The sequence below is a fragment of the Lathyrus oleraceus genome, chromosome 1 (assembly GCF_024323335.1).
Source record: "Lathyrus oleraceus cultivar Zhongwan6 chromosome 1, CAAS_Psat_ZW6_1.0, whole genome shotgun sequence".
Taxonomy (NCBI): Eukaryota; Viridiplantae; Streptophyta; class Magnoliopsida; order Fabales; family Fabaceae; genus Lathyrus; species Lathyrus oleraceus.
In genome coordinates, this window is record NC_066579.1 from 257,915,917 (window position 1) to 257,933,911 (window position 17,995).

Consider the following 17,995-nt stretch of genomic DNA (forward strand, 5'->3'; position numbering starts at 1 on the left):
CCCATAAACTCAAAGGAGTGCAAGGTGAGAGTGCTAGCAGGTTGGGAAGCAAGAAGAGGTCCTATGAGGAGGTAGAAGTAATGTTGGATGGAGAACACCGTGAGCGCTTGAGGTTGCAAAGAGCGGAAGCCAATTATCAGAAGAAGATAAGAGACCTGGAAAAGCATCTCAAAGACAAAGACATCCAATTGAAGAAGGAGGTAGACCTGAGGCTTGCATCAGAGAACCAGCTTGGAGGAGAAGTTGTAGAGCTCAGAAGGCAACTGAAGGAGAAGATCACCCCTTTACCTGATTGTTCAGAGTGCGACCGTTTGATTGACCAGTGCCAGTATCTGAAGACTCTCATTCCTGGAGGACATCTTTCTTAGCTTGTATCTGTTGTTTATATTGAGAATCACCTCCAGGGTTGTTGGATGGGATTCCTTGTACTCTTATCATTTGGATCTTTGCTTGAATATTGTTGTATGATCCTTGTGCTCACATTTATAGATGAGGATGTTGATGTTTCACCTTGTGCTTATTATCCTGTGTAGTCTGCTTCTGTGTTGTTCATTGTTGCAGGTTGCCATTTTTCAAAAGTGAATAAGGCTCTTGAATGCTTGAGGAATGAACATATCATGTGCATCATACGCATCATTAGCATCATACACATATCATTCTTGCATTACAGGTGTTATTGAACAAGACTTCTCATTCTGGTTCCTGTTTCAGGCAGGATTGCTGATCAACGTCCGCACCGCTACTCTACGAGGTTGAATCAACAGAGGAATATGGATCAAGTGCAAGCTGAGTTAGCAGAGATGAGGGCTAACATGGCCTAGTTCATGCATATGATGCAAGGGGTTGCGCAAGGTCAAGAAGAACTTCGAGCCCTAGTCCAGAGACAAGAAGCTGCAATTCCACCGGTCAACCATGCTTTGCCAGAGGGAGGCCCAATAAATGACCCTGCTACTGCTGTTGTTCCCATCAACAACTATGCCGTGGGTGATGAGTTGAGGGGTATCAGAATCAACGGTCAACCTATTGCTCCAGAGACAGCTAATGCCAGAGTGACTCGTGCTCCAGTCCGTAATCCTGCTCCATTGGTTGATAGGCAGGAGGATATGTTTACTCTCCTCAGTGAGGATGATGAAGTTGTGGGAAGAACTGACAAAAGGGATAGGAGGGTTGATGCCCTAGCTGAGAAGATCAGAGCCATGGAGTGTCAGAACTCTTTGGGGTTTGATGTTACAAATATGGGTTTGGTGGATGGACTGAGGATTCCCTATAAGTTCAAGGCGCCATCTTTTGATAAATATAATGGCACTTCTTGTCCTCGCACTCATGTGCAGGCCTACTACAGAAAGATCTCTGCCTACACAAATGATGAGAAGATGTGGATGTACTTCTTCCAGGATAGCTTGTCTGGAGCTTCCTTGGATTGGTACATGAAGCTGAAAAGAGAATCTATCAGAAGCTGGAGGGATCTGGGTGAAGCCTTCTTGAGGCAGTATAAGCACAACATGGACATGGCTCCGAGCCGAACTCAGTTACAGAGCTTATGTCAGAAATCAGGAGAAAGTTTCAAAGAGTACGCCCAGAGATGGCGGGAATTAGCTGCAAGGGTGCAACCTCCTATGCTGGAAAGGGAGTTGACCGATATGTTCATTGGGACTTTGCAAGGTGTGTTCATGGACCGGATGGGGAGTTGCCCGTTCGGTAGTTTCTCTGATGTGGTGATTTATGGAGAAAGGACAGAGAGTCTCATTAAAGCTGGAAAGATTCAGGATGTTGGTTCTTCATCTTCAAAGAAGCCGTTTTCTGGGGCACCCCGCAGAAGAGAGGGAGAGACAAATGTTGTGCAACACAGAAGAAATATGAATAGCGGACATTACCGTCAGGTTGCTGCTGTGACTATCCCAGCACCTCAACAACGTCAACCTCAACAACAAAGAGCATCACCACCACCACCACCACAACAACAACAACAACAACAACGTCCATTTCAGCCGAGACAAAGAATGTCGGATCGTCGATTCGACCCGTTACCTATGACATATGCTGAGTTGCTTCCCGAATTGCTCAGGTTGGGATTTGTTGAATTACGCATTATGGGTCCGTTGACGAAGATACCTGCTGGGTATGATGCCAACGTTCGTTGTGACTTTCATTCTGGTGCACCGGGGCACCATATTGAAAACTGTCGGGCTTTTCATCATAAGGTCCAGGACCTGATTGACGCCAAAACAATCAATTTTGCTCCTGTTCCGAATGTTGTGAACAACCCTATGCCTCAACATGGTGGTCCCAGGGTGAATAGTGTGGAAGATGGAGAAGTTGTGGACCTGGTAGTTGATGTTGAAGATGTCCAAACGTCGCTGATTGTTGTGAAAGAGCGTCTGTTGAATGGGGGAGTGTTTCCGGGTTGTGATAAGGGTTGTTCAGATTGTGAAGACTCTGAGAATGGTTGTATGCAGTTGAAGACTGGTATACAGGGTCTGATTGATGAGGGCTGTTTGCAGTTTGTTAAGGCCGTGAAAGATCGTGGGATGGTGTCAACTGTCACCATTTATTTCAAACCATCTGAGGGACATGGTCAGAGAACTGTTAGTGCTTCTACAACCGTTGGTACTCCTGTTACCATTTCTGCTCCAGTAACTGTCAGTGCTCCCACTACTGTTATTGTGTCTGGTAAAAGGGCTGTTGAGGATAGTAGGGTTGTTCCGTGGAAGTATGACAATGCTTACCGCAATAACAGAAGGTCAGAAAGTCAGATCAGGCCAGTAAATCAAGCTCCTGTAACTATTGGTTTTCCGAGTAGAGCTCCTGGGATTGTTGGTCCAGTTGTGGACAATGTAGGGGGACCAGGAGGTTTCACAAGGAGTGGTCGTCTGTTTGCACCGCAGACCTTGAGAGACAATGATGCTGAGGCTCTTGCCAAAGCGAAGGGGAAACAAGCTGTGGTTGAAGAAGAACCTGTACAGAAGGAAGCGCCTGAGGGGTCGTTTGAAAAGGATGTGGAGGAGTTTATGAAGATTATTAAGAAGAGTGACTATAAGATTGTAGATCAGCTAAATCAAACTCCGTCCAAAATCTCTATTCTGTCCCTGTTGTTGTGCTCTGAGGCACACCGTAATGCCTTGCTGAAAATGTTGAATCTGGCTTACGTGCCTCAGGAGATCTCTGTCAACCAGTTGGAGGGTGTTATTGCTAATGTGAGCACAAGGCACGGTTTGGGGTTCACAGACTTGGATCTGACGCCGGAAGGTCGCAACCACAACAAAGCCCTGCATATCACCATGGAGTGCAAAGGCGCAGTATTGTCACATGTGTTGGTGGATACTGGCTCGTCTTTGAATGTGCTGCCCAAGAAGACTTTGAGCAAGATAGATGTTGAAGGGGTTGTCCTTACTCCAAGCGATCTTATTGTTCGTGCTTTTGATGGATCCAAACGGTCTGTTTTTGGTGAAGTCACTTTGCCGGTGAAGATTGGCCCGGAGGTGTTCAGTATTGTCTTCTATGTGATGGATATCCAACCAGCATATAGTCTTTTGGGGCGTCCCTGGATACATGGGGCTGGGGCAGTTTCGTCAACTCTTCATCAAAAGCTGAAGTACGTATGGAATGGTCAGATTGTAACCGTGTGCGGTGAGGAGGACATTCTTGTGAGTCATTTATCCTCTTTCAAATATGTGGAGGTGGATGGCGAGATCCATGAAACTCTATGCCAAGCGTTCGAGACCGTTGCTATTGAGAAGGTGGCTTTCGCTGAGCAAAAGAAGCCAAGTGCCTCAATTGCATCCTACAAGCAGGCTAGGGAGATTGTCAACTCAGGCAAGACAGAAGGTTGGGGCAAGATGGTTGATTTGCCCGTCAAAGAAGACAAGTTCGGTATTGGTTATCAACCTCTGCAGGCGGAGCAGGGTGAGCAGAGAGGGCCGAGTACCTTCACCAGTGATGGGCTGATGAATCATGGTGACGTCTTTGCAGCCAGTGGTGAAGACGGGGACAGTGATTGTGATCTGAACAACTGGGTTCGCCCGTACGCTCCAGGGGAGTCGATCAACAATTGGACAGCCGAAGAAGTGGTCCAAGTTACTCTTCAAACAGAGTAATTTTCTTTTGTTTTTCATTTTGCACAAAACCCTACATTCTGCCCAAGGCGTAGTGGTTCATTGTAGGGCCTCATCATGTTTTTCAATGATATCATTAATAAAGGACGTTTTGCAAACAATTTTGTGATCCCTGTCTTTCCGTTTTTGTTTTTCATTTTTCAAAACAATAAAAATGGCAATGTTTTTGTTTTTGTGACTTTTTTGAACTCTTTTTTCTAAAATAAAGCATTAAACATGCAGAATCGATCTTACGGACTCCACTATAAACAGTTCTGTTATGGCTCAGTATGATTTCAATAATTCCATCTACCAAGCTGAAGAGGAGAGTGAGGAAGATTGTGAACTCCCCAAGGAACTGGTCAGATTATTGAAGCAGGAGGAAAGGGTCATCCAACCTCATCAGGAGGAGTTGGAGATTATTAATCTTGGTACTGAGGACGCCAGAAGAGAGATCAAGATCGGGGCTTCTTTGAAGGAAGATGTCAAGAGGGGGCTGATCGAAATGCTGAGAGAATATGTGGAGATATTCGCCTGGTCGTATCAAGATATGCCTGGGTTGGATACGGATATTGTGGTGCATAGGCTACCTCTCAGGGAAGATTGTCCTTCAGTCAAGCAGAAGCTTCGGAGAATTAGTCCTGATATGGCTGTCAAAATCAAGGAAGAGGTTCAAAAGCAGTTGGATGCGGGTTTTCTGTCAGTTACTACTTATCCCCCGTGGGTGGCCAACATCGTTCCCGTGCCGAAGAAGGATGGCAAAGTCAGAATGTGTGTCGATTATCGGGATTTAAACAGAGCCAGTCCGAAAGATGATTTCCCATTACCTCACAATGATGTATTGGTTGATAATACGGCTCAATCCTCGGTTTTCTCTTTCATGGATGGTTTCTCTGGTTATAATCAGATCAAGATGGCGCCAGAGGACATGGAAAAGACGACATTCATTACACCTTGGGGCACGTTCTGCTATAAGGTTATGCCATTTGGGCTGAAGAATGCCGGTGCTACCTATCATAGGGCTATGACGACTCTCTTTCATGACATGATGCACAAAGAAATTGAAGTGTACGTGGATGATATGATTGTGAAGTCTCAGACAGAAGAGGAGCACCTGGTGAATTTGCAGAAATTGTTTGAAAGGCTGAGAAAATTCAAATTGAGGCTGAATCCAAACAAGTGTACATTTGGTGTGAGATCCGGTAAGCTGTTGGGTTTCATTGTCAGTGAGAAAGGGATTGAGGTTGATCCAGCGAAAGTCAAAGCTATTCAAGAAATGCCTGAACCGAAAACTGAAAAGCAGGTTCGTGGGTTTTTAGGGAGATTGAACTACATTGCACGGTTTGTATCTCACCTAACTGCCACGTGTGAACCAATATTCAAATTACTAAGGAAGAATCAAGCAATCAAGTGGAATGATGACTGTCAGAAAGCTTTTGATAAGATAAAAGAGTATTTGCAGAAACCTCCAATCCTCATACCTCCAGTTCCTGGGAGACCTCTGATAATGTACCTGTCAGTGATTGAGAACTCGATGGGGTGTGTATTGGGACAGCATGACGAGTCTGGTCGAAAAGAGCATGCTATATACTACCTTAGCAAAAAGTTTACCGACTGTGAAATAAAATATTCGCAGCTCGAGAAAACTTATTGTGCTTTGGCTTGGGCTGCTCGCCGACTAAGACAGTATATGTTGAACCATACTACCTTGTTGATTTCTAAGATGGATCCAGTGAAGTACATCTTTGAGAAGCCGGCTCTCACCGGGCGTGTTGCTCGTTGGCAGATGATCTTAACAGAGTATGATATCTAGTACACGTCACAAAAGGCCATCAAAGGTAGTATTCTGTCAGACTACCTTGCCGAGCAACCTATCGATGATTATCAGCCGATGATGTTTGAATTCCCTGATGAAGACATCATGTATCTTAAGATGAAAGATTGTGAAGAGCCCCTTGTCGAGGAAGGACCGGATCCTGATGACAAGTGGAGACTGATGTTTGATGGGGCTGTGAATATGAATGGCAACGGTGTTGGGGCAGTACTGATTAATCCCAAGGGTGCACACATGCCTTTTTCTGCCAGATTGACTTTTGTTGTAACCAACAACGAAGCTGAGTATGAGGCTTGTATCATGGGGATAGAAGAAGCCATCGATCTAAGGATCAAAACTCTGGACATTTATGGAGATTCCGCTCTAGTGATTAACCAGGTCAATGGAGATTGGAATACTCACCAGCCGCATTTGATTCCTTATCGAGACTATACCAGAAGGATCCGGACTTTCTTCAAAAAGGTGAAGCTGTATCATGTACCCCGAGATGAAAATCAGATGGCTGATGCCTTGGCTACTTTGTCTTCTATGATCAAAGTTCATTGGTGGAACCATGTACCACATGTTGCGGTGAATCGACTCGAGAGGCCTGCGTATGTGTTTGCAGCCGAGTCTGTTGTTGATGAGAAGTCGTGGTACTATGATATCAAGAATTTCCTCAAGAGCCAGGAATATCCTGAAGGTGCGTCAAAGAATGACAAGAAAACCCTGAGAAGGCTAGCTGGAAGCTTTTATTTGAATCAGGATGACGTGTTGTATAAGAGAAACTTTGACATGGTGCTGCTCAGATGCGTGGATAGACACGAAGCAGACGTGTTGATGCAGGAAGTGCACGAAGGATCTTTTGGTACCCATGCTGGTGGTCATGCAATGTCCAAGAAATTGTTGAGAGCCGATTATTACTGGATGACCATGGAATCCGATTGTTTCAAATACGCTCGGAAGTGCCATAAATGTCAGATTTATGCAGACAAAGTACATGTGCCACCAAGCCCTCTGAATGTTATGAATTCGCCTTGGCCATTCGCGATGTGGGGCATCGATATGATTGGGAAGATTGAACCTACTGCTTCTAATGGACATCGCTTCATCCTGGTCGCGATTGATTACTTCACCAAGTGGGTGGAAGCAGCTTCCTATGCCAATGTTACAAAGCAAGTGGTTGCCCGATTCATCAAGAAGGAAATTATCTGTCGTTATGGGGTTCCTGAGAGAATCATTACTGACAATGGTTTGAATCTCAATAACAAGATGATGAAAGAGCTTTGCAGAGATTTTAAGATCGAGCATCACAATTCTTCTCCTTACAGACCAAAGATGAATGGTGCTGTAGAGGCGGCAAACAAGAATATTAAGAAGATTGTGCAGAAGATGGTCGTGACGTACAAGGATTGGCATGAGATGTTGCCTTTCGCTTTGCATGGGTACCGTACCTCAGTACGTACATCGACCGGGGAAACCCCTTACTCCCTTGTGTATGGTATGGAAGCAGTCCTACCTGTTGAAGTGGAGATTCCTTCTCTGAGGGTCTTGTTGGATGTCAAGCTTGACGAAGCTGAGTGGATTCGAACAAGGTTTAACGAGTTGAGCCTTATCGAAGAGAGGCGGTTAGCAGCTGTGTGCCATGGGCAGTTATATCAGAGAAGGATGAAGAAAGCCTTTGATCAAAAAGTGTGTCCTCGAAGCTATCAGACTGGTGATTTAGTTTTGAAGAGGATCCTTCCTCCCGGTACAGACAACAGGGGCAAGTGGACTCCTAATTATGAAGGTCCATATGTTGTTAAGAAGGTTTTCTATGGTGGAGCCTTGATGCTTACAACTATGGATGGTGAAGATTTTCCGTCCCCTGTTAACTCAGATGTAGTCAAAAAATACTTCGCATAAATTGACCCGCTGGACAAAAAGAATAAAAGAGTCCAGGCAAAAAAGGGCATTCCGGCGAACCGAAAAAAAAGAGAAAAAAGGTTCGGGCAAAAGTTAGGGATAAAAAGAACGAAAAATATCTACACCCGGTAAGTCGAAAACCCGCAAGGGCGGCTTAGGTAAAAATGGGTATCCCGGTGGATTGAAAACTTGAAAAGGTGATCCAGGAAAAAGAGGGATTAAAGCGAAGGCTACAGTCTGAGTTATCTGTACTTCATCGCGCTTCAACGTCTACCATCTCGAAGGATATGATCGGTCCAATCATTCTTCTCAGAAAGCAAGGAATTTGGGGAGAAATTGATGATCTGTGAGTCATAACAGAATTGGGAAATAGTGGATGCCGTGTTCACATTGCCAATAGGATAGTTTACTTCCTTTTGCGCGCAATTACCTCTTCCTATGAATTGCTTCCTGATGTATTTGCCTTTATAGGCTCATTTTCAATCAATAAAAGTCGTTATTCAGATAAATTGCTCTCTCGTTTTTATTTTACTATTTTGTTTGCAAAAAACGTCCGAATTTTTGATAAAACATTGCATATAAAAACATGAAGGCTAGACAATAACGTGCAGAAAGATAAACATTTGAAAATCATTTTGAATGTTGATTACACTTGGGTGTATTTTGTCTGTACAATCCCCTGGGGCATGTATGTCTTGCTGTTTTGCAGATTACTATCCTTTGATGGCTGGCTAAAACAGGTGAGCCACAGTTTGTTCAAAAGGAATTTCAGCACTGTCCAGTAGTGTGAGAGGTTGGGTTGTCCCAGGCAGGTCCAGGGTTTGTATCCCCAGCAAAGCAAAGATCAGGGTTGCCTCCGCAGGCAGGCCTGAAGTTGATTGCAAATCCCCAGTAGGGTCGTGAAGAGTATTTCCCCAGTAGGTCTGAGGATTGTTAGTTCCCCAGCGAGCCGGAGGATTGTTTCCCCAGCGGAGGTATCCATGGATAGTTCCTCAGCAGCCAGGTTTGAAGTGCTGTAACCCCCATCAGGGTTGAGTTGACAATTTCCCCAGCGGAAGTCTGCAGTGCTATTTCCCCAGCGGAGGTAGGATTTGTTTGTTTATTTCCTCAGTGGAATCCCCAAGTGGATAGGGTTCAGTAGAGGTCATCCCCAGCGAGGGTCATCTATTCCCCAGCAGCAGTGTTGTTCCCCACTGAGAGGCGGTGTTTTCCCAATGGATGACTCCCCAGTTGGTTTAGTTTCTCTGTCGTTCCCAGAGTGTCAGATCAGCAAAGCACTCTCAGCAGTGCGTCTCCCCACAGAGTTGGAAGATCAAATCAGAGTTGTTCGCTCGGAAGTGGTCGTGTGCTTTCCCAGCAGGAGTTCTCCTCCATTTGCATTTTTCATGTAGTAATCATCATTTGCATCTTCAAATTGCGTAGCATTTCCATTCAATATGGAGCATTACGCCATAAAAACTCAAACATATGCATACATACGTTACACCAGTTGGATCATATCCCCAGCAGAGGCGGATCGTATTTCAACATCTGTATGGCACATTTGCAACAGTTGCTCCTGACAGCATTCAGGATTGATATCCCCCAGAGAGGTTTATTTCCTCACTCGTCCGTGAAGGGAAAGTTTTGATTGACGCCCCCAACGTAGTCCCTGGCAGGTGTCTGCCCTATCTTGACATATGTATATGTCATCCTGGTGATACCGGTTAGTGTCATATAAACACTCGTGTGTGTTCTTTTTTTGGTATCGGTAAAAACATCGAGTCTCATCCCAGTCATCGGTAAATGTCTGGTCTTGTTTCATTTCTGAACATCATCTTTCGGTGTCGGTAAACATCGAGTCTCATCCCAGTCATCGGTAAATGTCTGGTCATCTTTTTTTTGTTGATGTCGGTAAACATCATCTTTCGATGTCGGTAAACATCGAGTCTTCCCAGTCATTGGTAAATGCCTAGTTGTGAAGTGTTTTCTTTATCAAATCCCCAGTAGAGTCGTCGGTAAACGTCTTGTCTGGTTCCAGTTGTAAATATCTTTTTCCTCCCCAGTTGGAGTTTGCCATCGGTAAATGGTACCGTTTTCCTTGATATCAATTGTATATCAAGTCGACTATTCCCAAGCCGCCATCGGTAAATGGCCTCGCTTTCTTCGATATCGGTAAATATCGAATCCCCAGCTTGTCCGCCATCGGTAAATGGCCTCGCTTTCTTCGATATCGGTAAATATCGAATGCCTAGTTCAGCCGCCATCGGTACATGGCCTCGCTTTATGTGACATCTGTTTTCCAGCAGCCATCGGTAAATGGTCTTGCTGACTTCGATATCGGTAAATATCAAAGGTTGTTTTGAAGCCACCATCGGTAAATGGTCTTGCTTCCTGTAAGTATCAGATCCCAGTTGAAGCCACCATCGGTAAATGGTCCCGCTTCCTTTGGATGTTGTTTCCCAGCCGCCATTGGTAAATCAACAACTGAACTGCTGAAGAAATAGTCCAAGTTACTCTTCAGACAGAGTAATTTTCTTTTGTTTTTCATTTTGCATGAAAACCCTACGCTCTGCCCAGGGCGTAGTGGTTCATTGTAGGGCCACATCATGTTTTGAATTTTCAATGATTATCATCAATAAAGGATGTTTTGCAATCAAATTTGTGCTCACTGTCTTTCCGTTTTTACTTTCATTTTCAAAACAATAAAATGGCAATGTTTTTTTTGTGACTTTCTTGAACTCTTTTCTAAAATAAAGCATGAAACATCGTTCATGCAGAATTGATCTTGCGGATTCCATTAAAAACAGTTCTGTTATGGCTCAGTATGACTTTGATAATCCCATTTACCAAGCCGAAGAGGAGAGTGAAGAAGATTGTGAACTCCCCAAAGAATTGGCCAGACTATTGAAACAGGAGGAAAAGGTCATTCAACCTCATCAGGAAGAGTTGGAAGTCATTAACCTCGGTACTGAGGATACAAAGAAAGAGATCAAGATAGGGACTGCTTTAGAGGAAAAGTTCAAGAGAGGGCTGATTGAAATGCTGCAAGAATATGTGGATGTATTCGCATGGTCGTATCAAGATATGCCTGGTTTGGATATAGATATTGTGGTGCACAGGCTACCGCTCAAAGAAGATTGTCCTTCGGTAAAGCAGAAGCTTCGCAGAACTAGTCCTGATATGGCTGTCAAGATCAAAGAGGAGGTTCAGAAACAGTTGGATACAGGTTTTCTAGCAGTTACCAATTATCCCCTTTGGGTGGCCAACATCGTACCCGTGCCGAAGAAGGATGGTAAAGTCATGATGTGTGTCGATTACCGAGATTTAAACAAAGCCAGTCCGAAAGATGACTTCCCATTACCTCACATTGATGTATTGGTCGATAACACTGCTCAGTCCTCGGTTTTCTCTTTCATGGATGGATTTTCTGGCTATAATCAGATCAAGATGGCGCCAGAAGACATGGAGAAGACGACACTCATTACACCTTGGGGCACGTTCTGTTATAAGGTAATGCCATTTGGGTTGAAGAACATCGGCGCTACCTACCAAAGAGCTATGACGACTCTCTTTCATGACATGATGCACAAAGAAATTGAAGTGTACGTGGATGATATGATTGCGAAGTCTCAGACAGAAGAGGAGCACTTGGTAAACTTGTAAAAGTTGTTTGAAAGACTGAGAAAGTTCAAACTGAGGCTGAATCCAAACAAGTGTACATTTGGAGTGAGATCTGGAAAGCTGTTAGGTTTCATTGTCAGTGAGAAAGGGATTGAGGTTGATCCAGCGAAAGTAAGAGCTATTCAAGAAATGACTGAACCAAGAACGAAAAAGTAGGTTCGCGGGTTTTTAGGGAGGCTGAACTACATTGTGTAGCACCTCAAATTTGCACCTCCCATTTGTACATTCATTTCATTTTTAGGTCACTAGTATTGCATTTAATATTGCATAGCATGTTGCATTTCATCAGTCAAAACTGACTAGGAGAATTCATCTGTGCAAGAGGACAAAGGTTTTTTCCATGAGACAAAAGCCCTATGGTGGTTCCAATGAGCTTACATGACCCAAGGATCATTTTGAAGCAACTTGGCCAAGTGTTGAAGGCTCAGAGTCCACAGTGCATGTCCAAGTCATCTGAGGCCCATAAAAGTCAACTGCAAAGTCAACTGTGGATGTGGAGGTGGGAAGTGATTAGAGAAACTTCATTCATGTCTAAAAGAGGTTTATTCAACATGTCAAACTCATACCTTGAAGATTTTGAAGCCAGATCAAAAGTTTCCCAAAATGGAAAGTGACATGTAATTTCAAGTTTCCAAAAATGGCAAGTTTTTGGACCAACTTCAACTTGACTTTCCAACATCAAAGAAGCTTCAAATGAAATTTTGTCCAACATGAAAGTTGAAGATCTCTCTCTCCCATTTCCAGAAAGTCCAAGATCATGAATTTCTAATGAATGGTTAAGGAGTTATGATCAAATCATGACAAAGTGTGCTTGAAAATTCAAATGGCCATATCTTTTGAGCCAAGACTCCAAATTTGGTGGTTCTTTTTGCACTTTGCTTCTCATAACATGTAGTTTCCAAAACATCCATTACATGGCATGAATTTCATTTGCATGATCATTTGCTTATTCATGAAGTTTTTTGAAGGAAAATTACTAAAATCAATTTGGGTGATCATATGCCTGAAATACCAATTCCAAAGTGTGCATGGGCCTTTTTTGAATGGATTTGGGCCAGCATAGTGCACTGTTCACGCATGCATCTCATGCATGGAGTGAAAATACCAATTGATGCATACACCTTGTAACTTGCTAATCTCATTTAGTTTTGGCTTAAGCTTACTTTCAGAATCATTAGCAAGACATATATAAGCCTAATTGTAACTGCATTGGTCATTAACAACACTTTCAGATCTAGATCTTGGAATTGATCAAATTTTTCTCTAAAAAAGAACTTCCAATTTTCTCACACAAAGACCAGTTCTCTTGTTAAATTCATGATCATGAAGTGTTTCTGAGGAAGATTGAACGTGAATCTTGAAGAATTCGTGCCATATTCAACCATACATGAAGCTTGAAGCATTAATGGAATTTTCAAATTCAACTGGATTCATACGTGTTTGAGCTTCAATCTCTCCATCAATCATCTCAACAAGCATTGTAGAGGAGCTTTGGACCATTGCTGAGCCTTATAGCACGCGTTTCCAACTTGCTGTTCTTCAAGAGGTCAAGTTTCGATCTCACTTATTCTCAAATTCATTGTTATATTTGTCTAGACCTTGTGTTGGTGATCATTCTGGTAGAAAAATCAATTGAAATGGTGCATTATTCATGAAGTTATGTGTGTTTGAAATTTTGATGTCAATTTTTATTCTCTTCGATTTGAACGATGCATGATGTTTTAGCATGAAGTGTTACTCGATCTTTGATGTACATGAAACAAGGATTCGAATGGCATTAAAATTTTTGGAATCTGGAATTTTCTGGAATTTTCTGGAATTTGTATGAAGTTCATCTTCATCTTCATCTTCAACCTCATGAAGAAGATGAAGATCATGAGGTTTTTCCAGATTAGCTACGAATTTCTGGAATTAGCTACGAACTCTGGAATTCATTTCCAGGCTTAGGGTTTTAATCAAAACGGTGCCGTTTTGGAAGCGCGCACTTTTCAAATCTGGCCAAGGTTCGATTCTGGCCGAGCGCATTTATTCAAATTGATCATCATTTTCACATGTTCCCTCCATTTTGCCATGCTTGTTCATGTTTGGATTTCAAATTTTATGCCAACTTCATAAAATCATATAAAATTGAAAAATCATCCAATTCAATCCCAATTTTTTGCAAAATGCTCCTTGTTTTGTCTAGTTTTTATTGATCACGAATTGGAAAGTTGTGCATGGCTTGAAAATTAATTTGCTCTAGGATGATTGAACACATGCACATTTATGACCTTTCTTTGTTCAAACTATCATGAAATGCTTGTTTTTAATCCAATGGACTTGAAATTTTACATGCTGATTCTAGACACTTTGATGGACATTTTGGCTTTGGTTTGGTATTTTTCTCATGCACCATTTCTGTTTTATGCTTGGGGTAACATGGTGTGACAATTTGTGTCACACCTTTGGTTGTTCAACTTGTGCAATTTGATTTCCATACCAAATGACCTCTAATGCTTCTGAATTTTTGTATGATGGATGTTTTGGATCTGTTGAATGATCATGATTTTTTCCAGAATTATTTGAACCATTTCTGATTTGATTCGGAATTTTGAATCTCATTGTCCATTTGTATGCCTTGAATTGGTCATTAACTTCTCTTGCCTACCATTTGAACTTGCTTATTGATTATGATGTGGCCCTTTTTAAGACATGTTAATATGTGTTTGAAGTTGCATTGTGTTGAATTTCAAGTTCTGTTTTGGATTTTTGATCCTCTTTTGACCCTAGGCTTTGACCTAGTGGTTTGTTGCTTACATTTGAGTTGTGAATTTCAGGTTCAAGTGTACATTTCCATGATTGGAGTGGCTCCTTCATTTAAGCTTGGTCATTTGTTGTTATTTGCTAACCTTTGTGTGTTTTGTAGGTTGAAGATAATTCATTTGTGTTCACTTGTGCTTATGGCTCATGTGTTGCCTATTGGGTTGTCTGTCTGATATTGACTGTTGTTGACTATTTTCTGAGTATTGTAATGATTGGTTTAGCTGTTTCCACAGGTACCTAAGTTGCTTTAAGTTCATTTGAACTTGCTTGGCATTGCTTGTGGTTTGCATACCACTGAGGTATAATTCCTTGATCTTCATGTAGTCTGGAAGACCTACTGTTATTGGTAGGCACCTGTCTGAAGCCCTCCTTAAGAGGCAATGCTTGTGGTTGTTTAATTTTGTGCCAAGCAGGTTAAGTCCTCTTAAGAGGCAATTGGAAGATAAAAGGGATGTGCAATCCATCCCCTGCTATTCAGTTGTGTCATTCACTTTGCTCACACCATGTGTTGATGCATCTTGAATAAAAAACCCAAAATCTTGTTGTGTCAGTCATCTGTGGAGAAGAGTTCCTACATTCTGAACTCCCACACTTTCTATTTGATTCAAGCTCTCCCAGGCCAGGGATAAGAGCTATGAGGCACACCCCTCATCTCCATTTCATCTGCTTCACCATAACTCTCAAAGTTAGGGTTAAGAGCTAAAAACACCCCATTCCAGTTGGCCTGTTTCTACAGCCTAGCCCTGTATGAGCCCAAACTGTTTGCATATAGTGTGTGTGCTTGCTTTATTGTGCTTGTGTTTGTTTGATTGTGTTGTTTAGGATAGCTTGCTTCCTGTGCAAGTTAGGATAGAAACCTCAACATAGGGATCGTATGCATGACAACTTCTAGGCTCGAGTCGTAGTCTCCCTAGTAGCTTGTTATCCCCTTTGTCTCTGGTTAGGTTAGAAGTTCTTTCCCTGTTAAGGGGAACTACATCGCCCTGATCCTCATACCAGATGAGGTACGTAGGCAGGAGATGAGATGATCTCTCCGGGCGCCCTTTTTCTTTTTCACCCTTTGTGTCTTGTTTGCTTGTTGGAGTCTGACGTAAGTCCAGCGATTGGCAGTTGGTTTCCTGTGTCTTGTTTGCTTGTTGGAGTCTGACGTAAGTCCAGCGATTGGCAGTCGGTTTCCTGTGTGTGTTTGTTGGTTCGGAGTCTGATGTAAGTCCAGCGATTGGCCTTCGGTTTCCATGTTTGCCTGTTTGTGTGGAGTCTGACGTAAGTCCAACGATTGGCAGTCGGTTTCCTGTTTGTGTTTTGTTTGGCGTGCGTTAGCCGAGCTACGAGTGCTCTGATTCTTTCTCTGGTTAGAGAAGATACGTATGCATAGGATGCGACATCCTAGCGAGCACGTTTCCCCTGTCCCGAACTACGTCGACTCTGATGTCTGTGTCTGATAGACTACGTAGGCGCAGGATGCGATATCCTGCCGAGTCCGCTTCTTCTGCCTTTCATCTGTGTTTCCTTCCAGCGTGTGTGTAGTGTTTGAGCAGTTATCTAGCAACCTTTCTTCTATTCTTTTGAGCGTGGATCCCGTCGAGTACGACGGATGCGTAGGGGTGCTAATACCTTCCCTTCGCATAACCAACTCCCGATCCCATCTATCTATGGTCGCGAGACCATATTCTTTCCAGGTTTACTTCGAGGGTTTCCTTTCCCGCCTTTGGGATAAATAACGCACGGTGGCGGCTCTGTTCTTTTCCCGCCGGTTTTTCGCGTAATGCGACACATTGCACGGTTCATATCTCACCTAACAGCTACGTGCAAACCGATATTTAAATTGCTAAGAAAAGATCAAGCAGTCAGGTGGAGCAATGATTGTCAAAAATATTTTGATAAGATAAAAGAATATTTGCAGAAACCTCCAATTCTTATACCTCCAGTTCCTGGGAGGCCTCTGATAATGTACCTTTCAGTAACAGAGAATTCGATGGGGTGTGTATTGGGACAGCATGACGAGTCTGGTCGAAAAGAGCATGCAATATACTACCTTAGCAAAAAGTTTACCGACTGTGAAACAAGATATCCGCTGCTCGAGAAAACTTGCTGCGCTTTGGTATGGGCTGCTCGCCGACTAAGACAGTATATGTTGAACCATACTACCTTGTTGATTTCTAAGATGGACCCAGTAAAGTATATCTTTGAAAAGTTGGCTCTTACCGGACGAGTGGCTCGTTGGCAGATGATTTTGACAGAGTATGATATCCAGTACACGTCGCAAAAGGCCATCAGGGGTAGTATTTTGTCTAATTACCTTGCCGAGCAACCAATTGATGACTATCAGCCGATGATGTTTGAATTCCCCGATGAAGATATCATGTACTTAAAAATGAAAGATTGTGAAGAGCCTTTTGTCGAGGAAGGACCGGATCCCGAAGACAAGTGGACACTGATGTTTGATGGGGCGGTAAATGTGAATGGAAATGGTGTTGGGGCAGTACTCATTAATCCTAAAGGTGCACACATACCTTTTTCCGCCAGGTTGACTTTTGAAGTAACCCACAACGAAGCCGAGTACGAGGCCTGTATCATTGGGATTGAGGAAGCCATCGATCTAAGGATCAAAACTATGGACATTTATAGAGATTCTGCTCTAGTGATCAACCAAGTCAATGGAGACTAGAATACTCATCAGCCGCATTTGATTCCTTATAGAGATTACACCAGAAGGATCCTGACTTTTTTCAAGACAGTAAAGTTGTATCATGTACCCCGAGATGAAAATCAAATGGCTGATGCCTTAGCCACATTGTCTTCCATGATCAAAGTTCATTGGCAGAATCATGTGCCACACGTTGCTGTGAATCGACTCGAGAGGCCTGCATAGGTGTTTGCAGCCGAGTTTGTTATTGATGAGAAGCCGTGGTTTTATGATATTAAGAATTTCCTCAAAAGCCAAGAGTATCCTGAAGGAGCGTCAAAGAATGACAAGAAGACACTGAGAAGGCTAGTTGGAAACTTTTACTTGAACAAGGATGATGTGTTGTACAAGAGGAACTTTGACATGGTTCTGCTCAGATGCATGGTTAGACACAAAGCAGACATGTTAATGCAGGAAGTGCACGAGGGATCTTTCGGTACCCATGTTGGTGGTCATGCAATGGCCAAGAAGTTGTTAAGAGTCGGTTATTACTGGATAACCATGGAATCTGATTGTTTCAAATGCGCTTGGAAGTGCCACAAATGTCAGATCTATGCAGATAAAGTGCATGTACCACCAAACCCTCTGAATATTATGAATTATCCTTGGCCATTCGCGATGTGGGGCATCGATATGATTGGAAAGATTAAACCTACTGCTTCTAATGGACATCGCTTCATCCTAGTCGTGATTGATTACTTTACCAAGTTGGTGGAAGCAGCTTCCTATGCCAATGTTACCAGACAAGTGGTTGCTCGATTCATTAAGAAAGAAATTATCTGTCGTTATGGGGTTCCTGAAAGAATCATCACTGATAATGGTTCGAATCTCAATAACAAGATGATGAAAGAGCTTTGCAAAGACTTTAAGATCGAACACCACAATTCTTCTCCTTACAGACCAAAGATGAATGGTGTTGTAGAGGCGGCAAACAAGAACATTAAGAAGATTGTGCAAAAGATGGTTGTGACGTACAAGGATTGGCATGAGATGTTGCCTTTCGCTTTGCATGGGTATCGTACCTCAGTGCGTACG